This window comes from Sphaerodactylus townsendi, linkage group LG08 (assembly GCF_021028975.2).
Source record: "Sphaerodactylus townsendi isolate TG3544 linkage group LG08, MPM_Stown_v2.3, whole genome shotgun sequence".
NCBI lineage: Eukaryota > Metazoa > Chordata > Lepidosauria > Squamata > Sphaerodactylidae > Sphaerodactylus > Sphaerodactylus townsendi.
Genome location: NC_059432.1, coordinates 8,408,565 through 8,432,991, shown reverse-complemented (window position 1 = coordinate 8,432,991; position 24,427 = coordinate 8,408,565). Strand labels below are relative to the sequence as shown.

At 49.9% G+C, this 24,427-nt stretch overlaps 1 long non-coding RNA gene across 1 annotated transcript; it reads right to left on the bottom strand.

Moving 5' to 3' along the window:
* Window positions 1-105: 105 nt before the first annotated feature.
* LOC125438319 lies at window positions 106-24,303 on the bottom strand. Its single transcript, XR_007245332.1, has 5 exons — window positions 24,292-24,303; window positions 8,532-8,537; window positions 8,129-8,136; window positions 1,359-1,364; window positions 106-237 (listed from the first exon to the last, which is right to left on the bottom strand). It is a non-coding gene; the product is annotated as an uncharacterized LOC125438319 (long non-coding RNA).
* Between the last annotated feature and the right edge of the window lie 124 nt (window positions 24,304-24,427).

Sequence of the window (24,427 nt, the reverse complement as noted above, 5' to 3'; positions counted from 1 at the left end):
GCAAGTTATTTCCATGGATTTCATAACAGATCTACCCAAGAGTCATGGCAGTACTGTATTATGGGTTGTGGTGGATTTGTTTTCCAAACAAGTTCATTTTATACCTTGCTCTACTATCCCTTCAGCCCCCAAGTTGGCAAAAATGTTCATTCAACATATCTACCATTTGCACTTTGCCCCCGCTAAGATAATTTCGGACAGAGGTCCTCAGTTTATCTCCAAGTTTTGGAAGGCTTTCTTAATGCTTTTGGGGATTGAACCCACGTTGTCTTCTCCGCATCACGTGCAATCTGATGGCCAGTCGGAAAGGACCAATCAGACATTGGAACAATACCTGTGTTGCTACACCAATTACCATTAGGATAATTGGGCTGACTTACTGCCTTTTGCGGAATATGCGTACAATAATGTGGTGCGTAGTAGCACCAAGAAAACTCCCTTTGAAGTTGTTTCTGGACGCTCTGCCCCACTGTTTCCTCTGTTGGGCTCCGATCCCTTGCAACCCCCTGAACTAAATGACTGGATCCAAACCATAGTCAAGGGGTGGGACTCAATTGGTATAGCTCTCCGCCAGGCTCAGGAAGCCCAAAAGACTCAGGCAGACAAACCCCAGAGTGATTTCCCTTTGCATGTTGATGATTGGGTGTATTTGTCCACAAAAAATCTTTGTGATCTACATAAATATTCCAAACTGGGAAAAAAGTTTATTGGTCCTTTTAGAATTGTACAAGTTATTAATAATGTTACTACTAAACTTAAGTTGCCAAAGTCTCTTAGCAATATTCACCCTGTCTTCCATTCCAGTTTGCTCAAACGGGCTCCAGATTTCGATGCCTGGCACTGCCCTTCGGAACGTCCTCCATCAGTTCTGATTGATGGCCACAAGCATTACGATATCAACGCTATCCTGAATTCCTGCATGCGCCATCAGCGCTTATAATATCTTGTTTCATGGGCAGGGTTTCCCACTGGTTATAACCAATGGGTTAATGCTTCGGATGTTCACGACCCTACCTTAGTTTCTGCATTTCATAAAGCTTTCCCTCACAAGCCAGGGGGAGGGGGATCTTAAGAGGGGCAGAATGTCAGGATGTGGTGAGTGTGTGGTCTGTCCTTGGGAGGTGGCTGCCGGCTGCTTCTGGCTTTCTGCTTGGGATGGGGATTTTGCTTGTAGGTTATCTCTGCTTGCCTGTGGGAAACTATGCTTTGTTTATTCTGTAGCTTTGTTTATTCTGTATTGGCGGGAATGTGATATGCCACTGTGTAGAATTTGCTATTAGAGGTCTGAGGCTCTCAGACCTCGCATTGCCTGTTTCCGACTATGATTGCCAACACATTAAAGAACTGAGAACGGTTACTTTGGCCTGGACTTTGCTAGTTCGTTACACCTGTCCCCTATCGGGGGGCACCTCTCCAGCTCGCGGTGGCAAGGAGGCCAGGGAATCTCGTTAGGCCCAGCAGCGATGGCTGGGACTTTGCCTGAGTTGCAGAAGAGAGGGGCACAAAGCGGCTGTGTGTCCTAGCAAGAAACCCAACCCTCTGGTAGTCCCTGCCAGCAGCGCAGCGAAGGTGGGATGGCTAAGGCCCCAGAGAGAAAGTCCCTGTCCAAGAAGTGTTCAGGACTACAAGTGGAGCCGCGTTAGGCAAGTTTGGCCTCCAAGGAGGCGGGTGGCCCCGAGTCCAGTGCAGAGTCGGCGAGAAACGTCAGCAACCTGGTCTGAAGCACGCCCGATGCCAGGTCCCTTCTAAGGGCCCGGAACTGAGGGTGAGTGTAACCAAAACCCGTTCCTTCTTCCTGTGACTATGTCAAATCAGATTTGTGGGACTAGTGTGCAAATGCAGGCACTCGTTGACTCGGGGTGCACCCGCTGCTTAATGCAGCCATCCCTAGTGGACCAATTGTGGCTGCAGTGGGTCCCCCTACACTGCCCCATCCTGTTCGAGCAGATGGATGGGGGTACATTGGGGGGCGCACCGGCCATGCATCCAACGGGACCCCTCCTTATCCAATGCAGGGGGCACTGGGAAGAGCAGCGGTTCATCATAGTTGAGGTGGCCAAATATTCCCTGGTACTAGGAGTGCCTTGGCTATGCGACGACAACCCCGATATCTCCTGGTCCTCCAACTCTATCCGATTTGTTGACCCCCCCTTGCAGTGACCATATGTCCGGTCCTCTGCCGCTGCAGGCGGGGGACTCTCACGAGGTGGCTGGGAGCACACTGGACATCTCGGCCATCCCTCAGCCCTACCGGGACCTGCAGAGAGTGTTCAAGGAAATGGAGTGCGACAAGCTGCTGCCCCACAGTAAGACTGGCTGTAAGATCAAACTGCTGCCTGGCGCTAAGCTCCCGAAAAGCTGTCTCTACCCCATGAGCCCGTCGGAAGCCCAGGCGCTTCAGGAGTTTTTGGACAAAAATTTGAAACAAGGTTTCATAAAAAGGGTAACCAGTGATTTTGCCGCTCCCATACTGTTCGTGCGGAAGAAGGCGACTCCCTTTGGCTGTGTACTGACTATCAGGAACCGAACGCAGTCTCCGTGTGCAACAAATATCTGTTGCCCCTGATCAAGGACTTACTGAGTTGTCTGGGGACGGGCAAAGTTTTCACTAAGTTGAATTTGCGGGAAGCCTACTATCAGGTGTGGATCGCCAAGGGCACCTAATGGCTTTCAACACGAGGATGTGGTCCACATTGGGAAATGTAGCCAGGAGGTTCTGAAGGCTAAATTTAGGCTGCTGGGAACAGGTTAAAATTCAGGACCCCCAAGGTGGCATTCTCAGAAATGCTACCTGTTCCACGCACAGGGTGAACTAGGCAAGCGGAGATACAGGATCTCAATGAGTGGATGAGAAGGTGGTGTAAGGCAGAGGGTTTCAGATTTGTCAGGAACTGGGGAACCTTTTGGGACAAGGCAGGCCTGTACAAAAGGCCTGTACATCTTAACCAAAGAGGAGCTAGGCTGCTGGCGCTCAACATTTAAAAGGTGGCAGAACAGCTTTTAAACTGATCCCTGGGGGAAAGCTGACAGGAGCTGAGGTGACTTTGGAATACAGTATCTATGGGGATGCAGATAGAGAGGGAGGTTTTTCTAAATCAACCACATACAAGAGAGGAACATAGCAATGTGCATGTGACAAGGGATAGTGTAAAGGATTCAATGGTGTTGATGAGCGGGACAGCCGCCTGGCCTTGACTGCATTCCATAACCCGGGCGATGGGCCAGCATCTGCAGCAGAGACCTTATCTCTGCGAGAGAGATGAGAACTCCGTTCCCATGGGAATCCGGGAGGGGGGATGGGATGGACAGAGTTATAACCTGTGCTTCTGGCGGGAGACTTTATTCCTGCCACGTCGTGTACGTGAGCTTTCTAGGATGTCTGAATAAACGGTCTTTTACACCAAAAAAGCCTTTTATTTCTGCTTCTATGGAATTCCTTACATTGTGGCAGGAAACCTAGTTCATCTATCTTCCCAGTGCAACGGACCTCTGGTGTCTTGGCATGGAGAGGTTGAATATTCCCTGAATCTGTGGAAGGTCGCGCGTAGCCCCCAAAGAGAGGGTCTTCCTCGGGCTTTCCCCTTATGGATTTGGAGGAACCGGGCGGAGAAGCGGGTCTCGCTGGTAACTCCTTTCCTCGTCCTAAATCGTATCCAACCACGAAGTCTTCCCTTACTTGCCCAGATTCGAGGGACGAGGGGCGAGAGCGATCATGTGGATTTGCATTACGAGTCGTTTGGAAGCTGTCTATGGATCGGCGAAATTTCAGGATCCGGATATCTGCCCGCTTCCGTGTGAAAGCGGATTACAAACCTCAGATGCAACTCTGTCACGGAAGAGGCATCGGTCTGACTCAATTTCATCGCGGCAACACAGGAGTCCATTGAGCGATTCCTGGACTCGTGATTTTGGTGATGCTCCCAAAGAGAATCCACGATGGCATAGCACTGGGGCCACGCCCCAAGACCAATCAGGTTAGAAACCCGGGGACTACTCAATCCAAAGGGGATTGGGGAGGGTATCCGTACTGAAGCCTTCGAATCCCAGACCTTGTGATCCGGATCAGCAGCTGCACCTGAGGTGCCCCGCGGAACGCCGCCTGTGGGCACGCAGGTCCTACATTCCTGATGAAGAGAGGAACTGGCGAAAAGCCTGCCTTCCCATCGGATCTATTCCCCTCCCATCAAAGAGAGCTGGGATAGAGGAAGTGGGCCGATTTCACGCGAATGCCTTCCAGGAAGCATGGGCCCGTGAAGCGCCAGCTTGAAGTGGGAAAAGAGGAACGGTAGAGCAGCTGCAGCAAGAGCGTGAAACCTGCAAAGAGACCGGGAACAGTAAGCGCCAAAAGAAATCCAACTTTCAATTGGACCGTGTTAAAGACGCTTTGCAACGGGCAATATGTGCAGAACCTATCAGTCCATGATAAAGTCCTGAACACTCCAAACTGGGACTTTACAGCGTCATACGCCGAAAAGACGCATAACCTTGCGACGCCAAAGTGAACTAATCTGCAGCTGTTCCAGCGGGCAGGCTAATTGCTTGGCCAAAACTGGAGCGAGAAAGCAGCTCTGCATCGCTATTCAGGATGCCTTGACTCGCAAGAAGGAGAGAGATTTAGCCTTTGAGAGGGAACTGAAGCAGAAGCAGCAGGACAAGATGCCCCTAAGTTGGAGTCTACGCTGTCAATGCTGGTACAGCCAACGCCAGAGAGGCGGCAGCTGCTGGGTCCTGCTTACTTTCGCTGCGCATCTGCCACCTTCCAAGGACCGGCTCCCACCAGAACACCAAGCGGCACCGGGCGCGTTGGTACCCCCCCACCTCCACCCGATTCTCGGCCCTCCCTGGCGCGCTGCGTTCAACCTGGCGCTAACCGGCTGGCACCGCTAGCTGGGCACCAAGGGGCCGGAGAGAGAGGATATTACAGACCTCCAATACCTGCCCGCTTCGATGGGGACCGCTTTCCAAACTTCCTCTCTACTTCATCCCTACAACTCGATTCACATGGAGGGACTATGACGACGAAATTGCGGCCCGAACGCCGAAAAAATCGCAGGGACATCGGTTCCGGCTCTTTAGATGGAAGCTGTTTCCGACTGGTTTGTGACTCTTTTGATCTGCAAGGGGAGGATACTACGCGACGGTGCGGCGTACGTTCCTCCAAACCTTGGGCGGGCTTTGCTTCCAAGATCCGGGTGCTGAAAAATGAAGCCATCTGCGCATCATCAAAATCTATATTCAGCAAGGCAACGCGCTTCGTTTGCAGAATTTGCCCGTGAATTTCGAGGCGTGCTGCTGCTCGAAAACTCCCTCCTGAGTGGCCTATGGAGCGCATGAAATGCGAATACTTCTTCACCGGATGCTGTCGGCCCTGGCAGAAGCTGCGCGGAAGCGGCAGGTTTCTTATTGGATCCCCCGCACTATTGCTGATTGGATGCGACTTGGGATCTCCAGTGGCGCCTCGTTTTGGATTAAGCCCGTGCGAGGGCATGCGCCCACTAAACCGTGACCACGCTCGCTACTTACCTCCTCACCGCCATGGTACCGACAGTTACCCAAAGCCAGCCTCTACCCGAAACTTCACTTCCTCGAAATGCCGCCGTCTGGGATTGTGTCTTTACTGGGCGGAGGTCCGGGTCATCTAGCCGCCAACTGCCCTAAAAGCAAGAAGCCAACCGGCTCCGGACGACAGCACCTCCCATCTCGCCAAGCCACCACGCCAAATCCGGGCCACCCCAGCGAAGCGAGCCTCGGGTTTCAAGGCAGTTACCGGAAGGCTTACCCTGAGGAGGGAAGCAGCTGTTTGCCTCTCTCTTCAGCCCCATGGATATGGAGTTGCGACTCCAGATCGCGGTGAGTGAAGCGCAGCGCCCCATTACGATTCAAAGCGTTTCTGGCCAACCCGCTTAAGCATACCTCGTATTATAGCGCCTCAGCCCTTGTAGATTCTGGGTGCTCCTATTTGTTTTAATCTTTGCCCCCAGGTAGGCCGGAGGAACTTGGACTAGACCGAGTCCCCCTGGCTAAGCCCATACCGCTTCACCAAAATGGATGTAGCAGTCCTCTACAATGTGAAGGACCGCCCAGTTCAAAACGCATAACCGGTCCTCCGCAGCTTCACGCTGACCATTGGGAGAAAAATTAGTTTTATTATTCACCTGGCGGTGTAATAAACACTCCATAGTTCTTAAAGGCATGCCGTGGTTGTTGTTGCATGAACCAAAAATTCATTTGGAAAGAAAGGGATCTTAGAATTCACTGACCCTCCCCGCGGAGAACACGCCGAATTAGGGAAAACTCACCTTCTCCTGACATACCCGGACTTCATCAGCGATGCTGCACTTCTAATTGCTCCCTGATTCTCACGGCATTCCAATTGGCTTACCAAGATTTAGCCAGAGTATTTCCAGGAGCAAGAATCGCGATCAATTGCCACCCCATAGAGACACTGACTGTCAAAATCGCATTACAGTTTCAGTTTAACTGCCCAAAGGTAGAATCTACGCGATGAGTCCCAATGAGGAGAAGGGAACCGTGCCTTCAGCTAGACGGAAGTTAAGAACCTGCATTTCGGCCTACAGCGGGTTCAGACGACGGGCTACCAAACTCACGCATTCTGCTCCTTTATTGTTTGTTAAAAAAAAGGATGGGAGTCTTTAAAGGCTCTGCCGCCACCCGGATTAATGAGGACTCAACGCGAGTCTCCTGTCCAATAAATACCCTTTGCCATTAATCAAAGGACCTTTTAGATGCATTGGGCAAGGGACGCATTTTACTTCAGAGTTGGACTTAAAGAGAAGCTTAATACAGGGTCAGGGATTGGCGGAAGGCTGGGCGAACATTTGACTGCATTTAACACAAAAATTTGGACAGTATGAATACTTAATAATGCCATTCGGGTTAAGTGGGGCCCTGAGCTTTTATGGCCCTTATCAACTAAGTTCTCCATGATTTATTATTATACAAGGGAGTAGGTGGTGTACTTAGATGACGCTTTTAATTTATTCACAAACCATGGAGGAGCATGAAGCATTGGTTCGGAAAGTATTGAAACGGCTTGCTCAACAACTCCCTCTTTGCCAAACTTTCTAAATGTTGTTTCCACCAGACCCCTATATCGAAGCTAATTTAAGTTACCGATTCCTTCCGAAGGGGGCTAAAATGGATCCTGCTAAGATTGAAGCAGTCCTCCAATGGCCTGCCCCCTACCAATCGAAAAGGAACCCAATCTTTCCTAGGGTTTGCTAATTTCTATCGCGGACTTTGTCACCCCAATTCGCTGAACTGACTCTCCACTCTACAGACCTCTTAATGCCACTAAGGGTAAAGATCCATAGGTTGCCAAGTCTGGGCCCCTTTCCTGATCTAAAGAATGTCAGACAGCCTTTCAGCGTTTAAAATCAGCTTTACTACCTAACCTATCCTAAACACCCTGACCCAGATCTTCCCGCTTGTGGTTCACGTGGATGTTTCCGACAAAGCTTTGAGCAGCCCTGTTGCAGAGAAATAAAGATGATAGGCTGGTTCCGGTCAATTGCTTATTTATCAAAAGAAATTCTCTGGTGCTGAGCTCAACCTGGACTGTAGGGGATAAAGAGATACTTGCGCCATCAAAGTAGCACTTTCCACTTGAAAGCCACTGGCTGGAAGGGCTGCAACACCCTTCAACGCTTGAGTCGGATCACAAGAACTTGGCATGCCTTCCACCAAGATGTCCGCTAAACAACTCCGGCGGTCGATTTTCTCGCTTCGTTCACTGGGTCCATGTTTTCCCGGAGAAAAACCAATAAATGGCTGATCTCGGCTCGCGTCTGCCGAAGGAGGAGTGGAGCTGCCTTTACAGGATATTCAGCAAGACTGTTCTCTTCCCTCCCTAATTGGGGCTGGCTGTCACTCGATCTCAGACGTCCACTTCTCCTTCTCCACCCATTCCCCAGCCTGGTCTCTCCTTTCCTCGACGAACTCTCGAGGCCGGGGAGGCGTGGCTGGCGCCGAGCCACCAGCCGGAGGAAGGTGACTCCCAATTGCGCCTGGAGAATGGTGTTTGGCGGCGGGGGAGTTGTTGGTACGCGCCTCCCCCCCCTCGCAAGCAGGTTCTCGAGGCTCCGTCATGATGCCCACCGGGTTGGACATTTTTGGCTTCCTAAAAACTCTGCATTTGGCCCGGCCAGTCAATTCTGGTGGCAGCCTAGCATCGCGCAAGGACATTGATGACATATACAAAGGTTGCTCTGTTTGTCGCGGAAGCCAAAACCGTTCCTGAAAGCCCCATGGTCTGTTGAAGCTCTCCCGGTGGCCTCCTCGCCTCTGGAAGTCATCTCCATGGATTTATACACGGATTTTGCCAGAAAGCCAAGGCAACCACCGGGTCTTGTGGGTGGTGAAATTGGACTTATTTTCTAAACAAACCCATTTCATCCGCATGCTGTGCTTCCATCCCCTCCTCGGCCTCTAAATTAAGCTACCGTCTGTTGTTCATATGCAGCATATTTATCGTCTTCACACTCACCGCCCCGTTAAAGGTGGTCTCCGACCAATCGCTGGCCCCAATTTCATTTCAAAGTTCTCTGAAAGCTTTTCTGGGTTTGTTGAAGGGTCAGCTCGTATTCACTGCCCTCTACCACGCTCAAAGTAGACGTGAGTCAGGAGAGAACTTAACAGAACCCTGAGCAGTATTTACGTTTGTTACACCAACTACCACCACGGTGGACAATTGCGCGAAGCTAATTCCGCTTTGCAGCAGAATAATGCTCTATAATAATGCGGTTCATAGCAGTACAAAAAAACCCCTTCGAAATTGTGTCTGCAATCGATCCTTCCGCTGTCGCTAACTACCTGGGCGGAAGCGCTGAATCCTCCGGAGTTTCAACAAGTAGGATTTCATCTCTGGTCGTAGGGGTGGAAAATGGTCCAGACACCGCTTTTACAGCAGGCTAAAGACTCCTTAAAACTTGCCGATAAGCACCGCCGATTTCCCTTGCTACGTGCTGACGCCTGGAATTGTATTTGTCTACCAAAACTCAAGGAGTTATCGCATACCCCTTTCAAAACTGGGCAAAAGATTGGTGGGACCTTTTTTCAGATTACTAAAGTGATTAATGATGTCACTGCCCAATTGGACTTGGTTTTAATTCTAAGTAATATCCATCCTGTCTTCCATTCCAGTTTGCTCAAGGAGGCTCCCCGCTTTCCGATGTTTGGCACTAGCGATTCGCCGAGAGACCCCCCAATCGACTATAATTAGTGGCCACAAGCATTACTTAAAATGGATCGCCATCCTGGATCTCGCTTTAGTATCGCAAACTGCAATATTTAGTCTCTTGGGTGGGATATTCCTCTGGGCATAATCAATGGGTTTATTCCGAAAAATAGTTGATCACTCTCATTTCTGCTTTCCATCGCACCTTTCCGCACAAACCTGGGGAGAAGTCTTTTTAAGGGAGGCAGAGTGTAAAGGATTCAATGGTGTTGATGAGCCGGGACAGCCGCCTGGCCTTTGACTGGCATCTCCATAACCCGGCGATGGGCCCAGCATCTTGCCTGAGACCTTTTATCTCTGGGCGGTAGATAGAGAACTCCGCTCCCATGGGAATCCGAGGGGATGGGATGGACAGAGTTACTAATACCTGTGCTTCTGGCGGGAGACTTTATTCCTGCCACGTCGTGTACGTGAGCTTTCTAGGATGTCTGAATAAACGGTCTTTTACACCAAAAAAGCCTTTTATTTCTGCTTCTATGGAATTCCTTACAGATAGTGTCTACAAAAGACTTGAGGGTAAAGCACATAAATCCCAGGTTAAAGACAGAGATAGGATATACAGGTGTCTCTATGCTAATAGTAGAAGCCTTCGACCTAAAATGGGGGAGCTGGAGTACAGAGTTTTGAAAGAGGACTTTGATATTGAGAGACAAACAGATCTCCTAAAGATATCCAAGTACATAGCACCGGAACACCTAAGATGGCAAGTAACTACAGCACCATATCCATTTTTCCTTGAAAACAGTAATACATGAAGACCTTTCTCATTGGCCAGATGTAATTCTCTTCCCTCCTCGCTGTTAGAGGGGAAATCCAAGAAAATCCCTTATGAAAAGAGGCTCTGCCCCTGCCCTCTAGGCAAAATAGACACATTAGAACACATGTTATTTAGATGTCCCACTTTTGAAAAGCCCCGAAAGGAAATCCTCAGCCCAGCCATGATAGGTCTAACAGGCCTAAACTACAAAGATGTACTGGCCTACATATTGACAGGTAGGGACCAGAAAATTACATGGGCAATGGCCCATTTTTGTTCTTTAATCTGCAAACACAATAAGAGACATCTGCCGGCTGAATAGTTAAGGGAGGGAAAGACTAAATAAATTGTGATCCTTAGAAGATATGGTCGGAGGCCTGAGTTTTTTAGTAATGTCACTATAGGTTTTAGCAAGACTGCACAGGCACTTTACAAGTGTAGCTATACTAACTTTTTAATCTTTTGTCATAATCAAATGTATTTTACCTACCGCTTGCTTTTTTCGTGAGTTGACCTTTTAGTAAACAGTCACCGACTGTGTATAAGTACAATAATAATTATATTAGTGTCACAAACATTCCTTCTTGCAAAAACCATAGACTATGTAATATTTCGTATAGTGCTTCTAGTACTCTTATTATAGATTATGTAACATTTTGAATAGTGCTTCTAGTACTGTTTTGTCTATATATATACTAAAGTAACGGTACCTTGAAACTGATGTACCTTGATCTTGTACTACTGGTCGCTGACTGTAAATAAAATGACTTGACTTGATATAGTGGGCATTACAGAGACATGGTGGAATGAGGAGAACCAGTGGAATGCTGTTATACCAGGTTACAGGCTCTATAGGAAGGATAGGACAGGGCGCATTGGGGGTGGAGTTGCCCTTTACATAAAAGAGAGCATAGTGTCACATAAAATAGACAATGCAAGGGGAGCTGGTTCCCCTACAGAATCACAGTGGATATCAATACCAGGTGTGAAGGACAGTTTAATATTAGGAATATATTATCGTCCCCCTGACCAAAGCGCACAAGAGGATTCTGAGATGGAAAAAGAAATTAGAGAGGCCAACAAAAACAAAAATGTAGTGGTAATGGGCAATTTTAACTATCCCCATATAAACTGGAAAAATGCATGTTCAAGTAAGGAGAGAGCATTCCTGGATATGCTAAATGACTGTGGCTTAGAGCAGATGGTTGTAGAACCAACCAGGGGAGAGGTGATCCTAGATCTAATTCTATGTGGGACCCAGGACCTGGTGCAGGAAGTCAGTGTTGTTGAGCCGATAGGGAACAGTGGCCATAATGCTGTCAGATTCAGTATCCCTACATGCGAACAAGTGACAACTACTAATGTAGTTACATTCACCTTCAGAAAGGGAAATTTCTCAGATGAGGGGGATAGTGCACAGGAAGCTGAAAATCAAGAGAGTCAAAACTGTCCAAAATGCTTGGAGGTTATTAAAAAACACAGTAATCAAAGTTCAGCTGGAGTGTGTTCCGCAGGTTAGGAAAGGCAGCACCCAGTCCAAAATGAAGCCACCATGGTTAACAAGAGAGGTTGAGGAAATTATCAGAAAAAAGAAAATGTCTTTTAGAAAATGGAAGTCCAGTTTGACCGATGAAGAATATGAGAGAGAACACAAATGGTGGCAAAAGAGAAGCAAGAAGTTAGCTGTAAAGGGAGGCAAAAAAGGATTATGAGGCAAACATGGCTGCGAACATCAAGAACAGCAACAAACAGTTCTTCAAGTATATCAAAAGTAGGAAGCCAGCTAGGGAAGCGGTAGGCCCATTAGATGACAAAGGAACAAAGGGTGTGCTAAAAGATGACAGGGAGATTGCAGAGAAGCTGAATGAATTCTTTGCCTCTGTCTTCACCCAAGAGGAGGTGAGGAAAATCCATGCACCTGAACCATGCTTCTTAGGAGGCGAATCCAAGGAACTAGCGAAGATAGTAGTAAACAAGGAAGAAGTCCTGGCAGCCATTGATAAACTAAATGCTACCAAATCTCCTGGCCCAGATTACATTCACCCAAGAGTTCTTAAAGAGCTCAAGCATGAAATTGCTGATCTTCTCACTTCAATATGCAACTTATCCCTGAAATCAGCCTCCATTCCTGAAGACTGGAAGATGGCCAATGTCGCACCAACCTTTAAGAAAGGATCTAGGGGGGACCCAGGAAATTACAGGCCAGTCAGTTTGACATCTGTTCCTGGTAAATTAGTAGAATCTATCATCTATATATATAAAAAGCTAACAGTGTATTTGTTGATGATGGTATACCTCAGTAACTGCTGGGCCAATTCCTCTGAAAATTCCCAGCCACTATAGTGAGCCAGGTGAGAGTGTTTTTAGATGTTCATATACCTGAAATTTTACACCTGACCCAGGTAAAACGCCTTTTTCCTGGTGCTCCATGGTGAAGGACATGCAGCTGCCTGTGTGTAACTTTCACCCTTAGAATGTTTGTGCTGCTTAGAATGTTCACTCAGATGGCCAAATATGAGCAGTGGAAACAGTACATAGGCAGTAACTCAAGTGGAAGTGAAACGCATACACGCACATACACAAGAGGGAGAGGGAAGGGAGGGAGAGGGAGGGAGGGGTGGCATGCAAGGGAAGAGAGGGAGGGAGAGGGAAGGGAAGGGAGGGAGGGGGAGGCATGCAAGGGAAGAGAAGTAAGAGAGGGGAGACAGTGAGGGGTGGCATGCAAGAGAGGGGAAGCAGCGGGCCCAGCATCTTGATATGACCCACCCACCCTAGCGAAGGGAAAGGGAACAGAGGGAGGGGGAGGGGTGGCATGCAAGGGAAGAGAAGTGAGGGAGGGAAGAGAGTGAGGGGCGACATGCAAGGGACGGGCAGGAGGGGCCAGGCACCCTAGATTCCCTGAATACTGCAATTACAGTTAAGAAAACCAGGCACGCATTACTGAGGAGTAAGCTTGGTACAGCAACCTTGACATACTTTGAATGGCTGCGTCGCGCCCCTCAGAGGGTTTCCTCAGAAGCGACACCCATTGCCACCAACCAAACTTACTCCCAGGTAAAGGACCAGCCAGCCTAGATGTGTGGGAGGGGTGCCTTTCCATTCCCCCCGCCCCCAGGAATGCAGGCACACACATCAATGACATCGCACAGTATCACGCTGCATGTTTGCATGAGCACGTACTGCTGGCCTCTGCAATTGATTTCCTGCTACTGTTCCTTTCCCATTTCACCACAATAAGCCAAAGCAACGGGTGGCCAGGCTTCACTAGTTAAAGATAAAATTATTAAACATGTAGAAAAGCAAGACCTGCTGAGAAAGAGTCAGCATGGCTTTTGCAGAGGCAGGTCCTGTCTTACAAACTTACTAGAGTTCTTTGAGGGTGTAAACAGACATGTGGATAAGGAGGAACCAGTGGACATTGTCTACTTGGATTTCCAAAAGGCTTTTGACAAAGTTCCTCACCAGAGACTACTGAGAAAACTCAGCAATCAAGGAATAAGAGGGGAAGTCCTCCTATGGATTAAAAACTGGTTGAGGAACAGGAAGCAAAGGGTGGGTATAAATGGGAAGTTCTCACAATGGAGAGATGTAGGGAGTGGTGTCCCCCAAGGATCCGTTTTGGGACCAGTGCTCTTTAACCTATTCATAAATGACCTGGAAGTAGGGGTGGGTAGCGTGGTGGCCAAGTTTGCAGATGATACCAAATTATGTAGGGTGGTGAGAACCACAAAGGATTGCGAAGAGCTCCAAGCGGACCTTGAAAAATTAGGTGAGTGGGCCCAGAAATGGCAAATGCTTGGGTGCTGTGTGGTTTCCGGGCTGTATGGCCATGTTCTAGCAGCATTCTCTCCTGACGTTTCGCCTGCATCTGTGGCTGGCATCTTCAGAGGATCTGATGTTGGGAAAGCAAGTGGAGTATATATCTGTCCAGGGTGTGTGGGGAGTTTCCAGGGTGGGTGGGGAAACCTTGTCTGTGAGTAACAAAGGCAGCAACCATGACCTGTTTGCCGCCTTTGTTACTCACAGACAAGGTTTCCCCACCCACCCTGGACACTCCCCACACACCCTGGACAGATATATACTCCACTTGCTTTCCCAACATCAGATCCTCTGAAGATGCCAGCCACAGATGCAGGCGAAACGTCAGGAGAGAATGCTGCTAGAACACGGCCATACAGCCCGGAAACCACACAGCACCCAAGTGATTCCGGCCGTGAAAGCCTTCGACAATAAAATGGCAAATGCTGTTCAATGTAGCAAAATGTAAAGTGATGCACATAGGGGCAAAAAATCCAAACTTCACATACACGCTACAGGGGTCAGTACTATCAGTCACAGACCAGGAAAGGGATTTGGGCGTCTTAGTTGATAGTTCCATGGGAATGTCAACTCAATGCATGGCAGCTGTGAAAAAGGCAAACTCTATGCTGGGGATAATTAGGAAAGGAACTGAGAATAAAACTGCAAAGATTGTCATGCCCTTATATAAAGCAGTGGTGCGAACGCACTTGAAGTACTGAGTTCAGTTCTGGTTGCCACATCTCAAAAAGGATATCGAAGAGATAGAAAAAGTGCAGAGAAGGGCAACGAGGATGATTGAAGGATTGGAGCACCTTCCTTATGAGGACAGGCTGCAGCGTTTGGAACTCTTTAGTTTGGAGAGGAGATGTCTGAGGGGGGATATGATTGAAGTCTATAAAATTATGCATGGGATAGAAAATGTTGACAGAGAGAAATTTTTCTCTCTTTCTCACAATACTAGAATCAGGGGACATACATTGAAAATGCTGGGGGGAAGAATTAGGACTAATAAAAGGAAACATTTCTCCACGCAACGTGTGATTGGTGTTTGGAATATGCTGCCACAGGAGGTGGTGATGGCCACTAACGTGGATAGCTTTAAAAAGGGTTTGGACAGATTTATGGAGAAGTCAATCTATGGCTACCAATCTTGATCCTTCTTGATCTGAGGTTGCAAATGCCTTAACAGACCAGGTGCTCGGGAACAGCAGCAGCAGAAGGCTATTGCTTTCACCTCCAGCACGTGAGCTCCCAAAGGCTCCTGGTGGGCCACTGCGAGTAGCAGAGTGCTGGACTAGATGGACTCTGGTCTGATCCAGCAGGCTCTTTCTTTCTTTTACTGTCAGAATCCCAAAAACTGAAACAAACTCATGTATAAGAACAGTAGTTTATTGAGTATTGAGGATCTTCTCTGGTCATGCCAGAACTGAGGTTTGCCCATGCAAAACCCAGTAATTAAAGTAGCTTGCACCCCCATCCTGGGAAAGTGCACCCAAAAGGAACTGCAAAAGAGATAACAGTAGAGATGGCCAGGCACTGACCTTGACTGGTACAGTATAACATCATACAGAAGACAGTTGAAAGTCAGTTAGAAATGCAATTAACCCATTCCACCACCCCCAGCATACAGAAAGCAGCAATAGCAAATGCCCCATAATAACAGGCCTCCTGACAGGTGGCAGTTCTGGTGGCCCTCCCTCCGCAAGGATGTGGCGAGTTATGTCACTGGCTGCCTTGTGTGTGCCACGGCCAAGCATGTCCTGGGTCACCAGCCCGGGCTGTTACAACCTCTACCTAGCCCCTTGGCAGACCATCTTAATGGACTTTATTATGGACTTGCCCACGAGTAAGGGGGAAACGGTTGTTTGGTGGTAGTGGATTTGTTCTCCAAGCAGGCCCACTTTGTCCCCTGGGGGGGGTCCCCACTGCTCAGAAATTGGCCCGGCTCTTCCTCACACATGTATATAGACTCCATGGGGCGCCCCAGAAGGTCATCTCGGATCGGGGGGCCCAATTCATCTCCAGGTTCTGGCGGGAGTTTATGAAGCTTCTCGGGGTGGAACTGGGGTTGTCTTCTGCCTACCATGCGGCCACAGATAGGCAAACGGAGAGGGTGAATAGGATTCTGGAACAGGACCTGTGGTGCTATGTTAACCAACACAACGATAATTGGGCCAAATTCGCATACAACAACGCTGTCCATACTAGTACCGGGCAAAGTGCCTTCAGGGTGGTGTATGGCCAGGACAATAACCCGTTTCCCCTAGAGGGCGCTATTCCGGATGGGCCGGCTGACCTGCAGGAGTGGATTGCATCTCTACGCACCACCTGGTGGATTGTACAGGACTCATTAGCTAAAGCTAGGGCGGATTACAAACGTTTTGTGGACCGCAAACGGCAACCAGTTTATGCGGTGGACGATCGGGCTTATCTGTAAGGAACCTCAAAGGACTCGAAACAAAGGAACTGAGTTCAGTACGTTTATTTCATAAACTTCAACGATCGCATTACACGGGATGCGGATTCTGACTTTCCCGGGCTTCAGGTATCGCTTTTACGGAACCTTCAGCCACCTCCCCCAAACGTCCCAGCAGGTTTCCCACGACAGAGCAGAAACAAACTTCAAACACACAAGATAGCCACAGCAAGGTTAAGGCCCCAACCATCCCGGGCACGAAGCCCAGAACGAGGAATGCGTCAAGGCCAGGCAGAAAGAGCAGAAACTAACCCCCACCCTTACACTCCGCCTCCTCCACGAAAGCCCCCTCCCCCCGGGTTTAAGAGGGAAAGCCTTATGAAAAGCAGCAATCAAAGGGGGGGGCATCAATATTTTCAACATACACCCATTGATTATGTCCTGAGGGATATCCCACCCAGGATACCAAATATTGCAGACGTTTGCGTATGTAACGAGAATCCAGAATAGCGTCGATTTCGTAGTGCTTGTGGCCATCAACGATCACCGGCGGGGGAATCTCCGTTGGGTCGTGCCAAGCATCTGAATCTGGAGCCCGCTTGAGTAAGCTAGAATGAAATACAGGGTGAATATTACTAAGAGAATTAGGCAACTCTAACCGGGCTGTCACATCGTTGATCACCTGGGTGATCCTAAACGGGCCTATAAATTTCTTGCCTAGTTTAGAATATTTATGCACATCCCTAAGGTTTTTGGTGGACAAATAAACCCAAGCCCCCACTTGCAGAGGAAAATCCATTCTATGTTTGTCCGCTTGTCTCTTTTGGGCTTCCTGCGCTTGCGAGAGCGAGGAAGAGACGGATTTCCAGCCTTCAGCTAGAGACCGGATCCAGTCACCAAAGTCAGGGGGTTGAAGCGCCTGATCGGGGAGCTGGGGTAACGGGGGAAACGAACGACCCGAGACCACTTCAAATGGAGTTTTATTGGTGCTGCTGTGAACCGCGTTGTTGTAGGCATATTCGGCGAAGGGTAGAAGCTCCGTCCAGTTATCCTGATGATAGTTGGTGTAGCAACGTAGGTACTGCTCAAGCGTTCTGTTGGTCCGTTCGGTCTGGCCGTCACTTTGCACGTGGTACGGGGCCGCCACAGCCGAGACCGTTCCCAACAACTCCAGGAACGCTTTCCAGAACTTAGATATGAACTGTGGGCCCCTGTCGGAAATCACTCTCTCCGGCGATGAATGCAAACGATAGATATGTTGAATAAACAATTTGGCCAATTTAGGCGCCGAGGGAATGGTGGAACACGGAACGAAGTGCGCCTGTTTGGAAAAGAGGTCCACCACTACCCAAAGTACTGTATTACCATGGCTTTCGGGGAGATCTGTGATGAAATCCATGGAAATCACTTGCCACGGCCGAGCCGCCGGAGGGATGGGGTGTAGCAATCCATGCGGCTTAGTAGGGCTGGCTTTAGCCTCTGCGCACGTCGGACACCCCTTTATGTATGCCTCAATGTCCTTGCGCATGGTGCGCCACCAAAACTGCCTTCTAAGTAGGTGAAGCGTTTTCAGAAATCCAAAGTGTCCTGCTTGTCGGGCGTCATGACCAGCCATTAGAACCTGCTTACGTAAGGCCGGTGGGACGTACCAGCAGTCCCCCCGTCTCCACACTCCCCCTTGTAACTGCAGGAGGGGGTCAGATTCCTCCTTCGGAACCTCCTGCCGTCCCGCCTCCTCCAGCTGACGTAGAAACGGGGATACAACGTCCGGCACCTGCACGGGGGAATGTTTCGGGGGCGTGACTGTCTGGGATCGGGTTACCGCCAAACCCAATTGAGAAGGCGTGAGAATGGTACGAGGCATGGCGCGTAAGGAAGTGTCCGTCCCCCTGGGGAGGCGGGATAGGGCGTCAGCTAATTTGTTACTATTACCAGGGAAAAAATGGACAGTGAAGTTGAATCTGGAAAAGAAATCCGCCCATCTTAACTGTTTGGCTGACATTTTGAGTGGAGTAGACAAAGCTGCCAAGTTTTTATGATCGGACCAGACTTGGAACGGGCGCGCGGCGCCTTCCAGCCAATGCCGCCACGTAGACAAAGCCTCTTTAATGGCTGCAGTTTCTTTATCTCCAACCGTCCAATTGAGTTCAGGGCCGGACAGTTTTTTCGATAAATAAGCACACGGTACAAGTTTGTTATCTTTATTTTTCTGCAAGAGTGCTGCTCCAAGGGCTTTATCCGAAGCATCGACATGTACGATGAAAGGCAAAGCAGGATCTGGGTGTTTCAAAATAGGTTCAGTAGTGAAAGCTGTCTTAAGAGCCTGAAACGATTTTTGACACTCAGGGGACCAAGCAAGGGGAGCCCCGGGTTTCGACGCCTGGGGTCCCTTTCCTTTGGTGCGCAGCAAATCTGTGAGTGGTAGAGCAAGCTTGGCAAATTGGGGAATAAAATCTCGATAAAAGTTCGCAAACCCTAGAAACGATTGAAGTTCCTTACGGGTGGTGGGTATCGGCCAATTCACTACAGCTGCGACTTTTGCCGGGTCCATCTCCAGACCCTCTGGAGAGATCCGATACCCTAGGTAATCCATGGAGGTTTGGTGGAAAGCACATTTGGACAGTTTTGCGAAAAGAGAGTTATCAAGCAAACGTTGCAACACAGCCCTGACCAAACGTTCATGCTCTTCCATCGTTTGGGAATAGATTAGAACGTCGTCCAAATACACCACCACCCCCTTAAACAGAAATTCTTGTAGAACGTCGTTGATAAGAGACATGAAAGCCCCTGGGGCACCGGATAATCCGAATGGCATTACAAGATATTCATACTGGCCAAATTTGGTATTAAATGCTGTTAAATGCTCGAAACCCTCAGCAACTGCGGTGACTCGGCAATAAGCCTCCCTCAGATCCAGTTTGGTAAAATAATGTTTCTTTCCCAAGGCATCGGTGCAAGTCCCGATGAGGGGCAAGTGGTATTTATTTTGACAACTAAACAGCCGCTTGAGACCACGAGCAATCAGTGCATAGACGTAGGGTTCCATCTTTCTTTTTCACAAACAGAACGGGTGCTGTGAAGGGTGTTTCTTGTGGCTCGGGCGGATGAAACCGGCTGAGCCAGATTCTTATCGGTGAAAGGCTCGAAGCCTCTTCTCGGGCTGGGCTCATCCGACATATTCTACCTTTTGGAAGTTGTGCCCCTGGGACCAAGAGGATTTTACAGTCTCAGTCCCCATGGGGGGGAAGTTGATCTGACTCCTGTTCTGCAAAGACCTTGGCTAAATCCCAGTACTGTTTGGGAACTCCGGCTAGTTCTGGGCTCGGGTCACTGGCTGTGCCATTGCCTAGGGCGACTTTACCTGATCTTTTTTTAGCCTCTTCGCCGGTGGCTCACCCTCGTAGCATGTGATCCCCTCTACGGGGATCTGTGAATTGGACTATGCGCGTCTCCCCAGAAGATGGTGGTGGGTTCATGGGAGAGGAGCCAGGGCATGCCCAGCACTATGGGATGTTTGGCTTTACTGGAGCCAAAATGAAGTTACGTCTTTCCCAGTGTTCAGCACATCGCAGAAGCACTGGTTGGTTTCTTGAAGCGGGTCAGACCGCCGGTGCCCAGCTGGCTGCCATCCATTTGAGTAAAGGGAATTGGTTTGGCCAGTGCTATACATTCGGAAGCTCTAGCTGCTCAGCCAACCTGAGGTTTCATAAGGCAGTGGGAGTAACCGGAATCTACGGTGAGCTCGCGGCCAGAATATGGGTGTGCTTGGAGGTATTGGTTAGCATGGCCATATTAGTTATGGGGGCTCCCCCTTCACTCACACCGCATCTGGCGAGGGAAAATCTTCCGCGGGACCAGACGAAAAGGCTCACCCCTTCAGGTTCGGTGTCATCAATCTCCCCGAAAGCCCGCCATCACAGGAGGTTTGCACAGCTCCTTGAGGCCCCCGAGGGGCCTGTCTTATGCGAGGAGTCCGCTACTGCTGACTTTGCGGGGTGCGGGACAGGCTTCTTTTGTTTTTTTGGGCAGTTATCGCCAGGTGTTCCTCGGCCCCCCGCGAATATAGACACAACCTAAAGACGGGCGCGGCGCTCAGAGGTAGGATTCAGTTGCGCCGCAGTCCTGCACTCACCTTCTTCGGAGGGACGCAGACCGCTGAAGCCGGTTTGGCAGGAGGTTTGGCAGGGAGGTTTGGTCGGATGTTTTCCCCGTCTTGGATCGATTAAGACGGGCCGCAATAAGATTGCCGGTGGTAATCCACTCCGCGATGGTCTGGGGTTCGTGCACCATGCATGCCCAGGTGCAGATTTCCTCCTCGACAGCGTCGTGGAAGTATTCACATTTCATGCGTTCGGGCCAGTCCGGGAGCTTGCTCGCGGCCAACCGGAATTCTCGGGCGAACTCTGCAAAGGTTTTGTTTCCCTGCTTGAGAGTTTTAACAGTCTTGATGGCTTTGTTCACCTCTTCCGGATCTTGAAAACGGAGTCGCAACCCTTGAAGTAAAGCTGCCACGGTTTGCAGTTCAGGGGCCCCTGGAACTTCATGCAATTCCACAAACCATTCCGCCGCGTCTCCATCCAGCACGGACCCGATGTCACGCACTTTCTCGGCTTCGGACCTATAAAGATCATCAAACTCAAGCATGTGTGCGTCAAGTTGTAGGATGAAGTATGGCAATCTGGAAGCTGTCCCATCAAAACGTGCAGGGATGTGAGGGCGAGGGTAACCCCTACCGGCTCGTGGAACTGGGGCCGGAGCTTGTGCAGGCGGTGGTTGCGCCCCTGGACCGGGGGCTGGAGGTTGCACCGGGAGCAGGACTCTACGCTGGGGTAGGGGAGCGGTACGATCCGGGGCGATGGGTCGGTGAGTCGCGCCACCGGTGCCGGGTAGAGCCACTGGTGGCGCTTCGAGATCTCTCCGGAACGTCGCCTCCCTTGCCGCCAACTCCCTCTCACGACGTGTGAGAGCCTCCCGTTCACGTTGCAGTCTATCCCGTTCTCTACGTTGCAATTCCGCCTCGACAACTCCTTGGTTTTCCAGCGCTTTAAGGCATTCGCGTTGGCGCTGGAGCTCGAGTCGGGAGTGTTCTAAGACTTGGTCACGGGAGGTGAGGTCTTTGAGGAACTGGTCTCTTAGGACGTCCTTCTCTCGGGACAGTTCCGCTTCCACGGCCCGGCGCTGCTGTTCACGTTCTTGTTCTAAGGCTTCACGCTCTTTCTCGAGAGCCATCCGTTCCTGCTCCCAGTCCCGTTTGGTTCTCTCGAGAGCCTCCATCTGTTCCCAAAGATCCGAAACCAGGGGACGCCGTGTGTCCGCGGCCGATAGGGCGGTAGCCCCCATCAACTCAGGTCTGGAGGCGCGGGCACCGTCCAGGGGCATGGCCTCCGCTTCTTCGAGATCCGATAAGTCCGGAGGGTCGCGGGTACGGGCATCTTCCGCGAACGTGAGTCGGAGTCTGGAAGTTTTAGGTAACTCCAACACTTCCTCCTCAGAGTCCTGGGTCGTTGGGGGGCGCGAGCCTTTCGGGCGCGCTCCGGTGCTCTGCCAGTGATCTTTGGGAGGGGGATCCTCGAGGTATTGATCCAGGAACCTTGCCAGGGACTCTTCTGTGTCCCCGTGGATGGTTGATACCCCGATTTCCTCCTCCACCCGTCGCATCACCGGTTTGTAATCCACATGTTGGCAGGTGGTGATATGTTGCCCCAGAGGGGCGCGATCCATCGACACTCCACCACCAGGATCGTAGAAATCCTGACGCACTTCCAGGCGGCCGGCCGAAACCAGGCGCCGAGCCATCAGGGGGGCTTCTTCCAATTGCTCATGCAGCTGGAGGAAGGCTAAGCTCCGGCTGAGCCGAGGCTTAGAGAGGGTCACCAGGGAGACGGGTTCCGCTGGCTCCTCCAGAGAGCCCGTTGCGTGGAAGGAAGATATGGAGCCCTCTTTGGGGGCTACCACAGTCTTGTCGCCTTCCAAGTGCGACGAACTCTCGGTGTTCAATCCCTGCATGTCGTTGGGCATCAGGGATTCACAAAATGGAAGGGTAATGGTAGTGACCCAAAATCAATCCGAAGATAGAGATGTGAGAATCCGCATAATGTAAGGAACCTCAAAGGACTCGAAACAAAGGAACTGAGTTCAGTACGTTTATTTCATAAACTTCAACGATCGCATTACACGGGATGCGGATTCTGACTTTCCCGGGCTTCAGGTATCGCTTTTACGGAACCTTCAGCCACCTCCCCCAAACGTCCCAGCAGGTTTCCCACGACAGAGCAGAAACAAACTTCAAACACACAAGATAGCCACAGCAAGGTTAAGGCCCCAACCATCCCGGGCACGAAGCCCAGAACGAGGAATGCGTCAAGGCCAGGCAGAAAGAGCAGAAACTAACCCCCACCCTTACACGCACCACCTGGCGGATTGTACAGGACTCATTAGCTAAAGCTAGGGCGGATTACAAACGTTTCGTGGACCGCAAACGGCGACCAGTTTATGCGGTGGACGATCGGGCATATCTTTCCACTAAAAACTTAAGGGGGTTCCCAGGGACCAGGAAACTGGGTGCCAAGTTTATCCGGCCCGTTCGCGTCTCCCATATGGTCAATCCCATAGCTGTAGAACTTGACCTTCCAAAGAACTTTAAGTTTGTTCACTCTGTCTTTCACGTTAGCCGGTTAAAGAAAGCTGCCCCTCCAGACGCTTGACACTCCGACCTCCCCCCGGCTGAGCTGTACGAGGTGAATGGCAAATTGCACCGGGAAATTAGCAGCATCGTTGATTCCCGGTTGCACAGGGGTCAGTTACCATATTTGATCCAGTGGAAGGACCTCCCCTCTGGGTTCAACGAGTGGGTGGCCAGCCATCATGTGTCAGCCCTGCGCCTTGACTGGGCATTTCACCATGCCCATCCAGACAGGCCAGGTGAAGGGGGGCCTTAGAGGGAGCGGGATGTCAGAACTGCAACTCCCAACATGCACCATGTTCCCACCTTTTTCCAAAAAGTGCGGGAAAACAAACTGAGAAGCTACATTCCACCAGAGCTTCAGAACCAATGGGAGACCAGCAGCTGAGAGGAGGGAAAAGGCTGATTGGTTGCTGTCTGTTTTTGTAAATAGTTTAAATACTGGAACTGAGGACAGGAATCCTCAGTTCCAGCACCCTGTACCTAGGGTGACATAAGTCAATAAAGTTCTTCTTTTTTTAAGCTGCTTTGTTTGAGTGTGTTCAGCCTTACAGCCTGGGCTGTGTAGAAGGGGACAGAGACAAGCATGAAAAAACCTTTTGGTTTTTGTTACTTTGGATTCAGAATTGTATAAGAATTGAAGTTTTGAACTGTAGGAATTTAATTGTAGGAATCCTGAAGGTTTAACAAATGTTTGAAAATGATTGTCAATGTGGGGAATGAAAACTTACAACCAATGTTCAGAAATTATGGGAAACAGCCACCATTAGCTGAATTTGTTTGAATGAGAAATTAGACTGTTACAAAAAAAGAAAGAGGTTTCCAGAGCTAGTTTAGAGGCAGTAAAACAACTATTCATTCTCTATGAGGAGTCTTTGGGAGAACTCCTTCATGCTTTTGGAACAGGGCTCTATCAGTATGTTGATGGCAGGCACCCACATCTACCTACGCAGATCTCTTGCTGGTCCCACAGAGTCTCTGGACAAGGGCCTGACTGCTGCTGTGAAGTAGTGAAGCTGAAACTGAATCCTGAAAAGACAGCGGAAAGGCTGTCAGGTCTACTGCTATTGCAGGGGTCCTACCAATGAATGACCCAGCGCTTTTCCCGCCAGGGCCTGAAGCTCCTGCAGGAAGGGGGACATATGCCAGCAGTGCTAAGATGCTGATGTCACTTCCAGTTTTTACCACAGGTGACATCACAGATGCTGTAGAATATGCAAAATCTCTATGAAGAAACCTAGAGTGTCCCAAATCTTAGAGCATCTCACAGTCACCTCCATATGTTTGGGGTTTTTTTGCAGAGTGGTGTGCCAGCGTGCTTCTGGCACACCAATCCCCACCCCCTGCTTGCTCCAGAGGGTTTCGAGATGCAGCTTAACAATCTGACTTATGTGGGGCTTCCCATTTTCTATGGGGTCCAATTGTTTCTTGCTGACTCAGGTAAGAGGCCAGGGGTGAGTTTGCATCCAGCCAGCTGAGATGGCTGCTGCAAAAAAAAAGCATTCGCCACGCCTT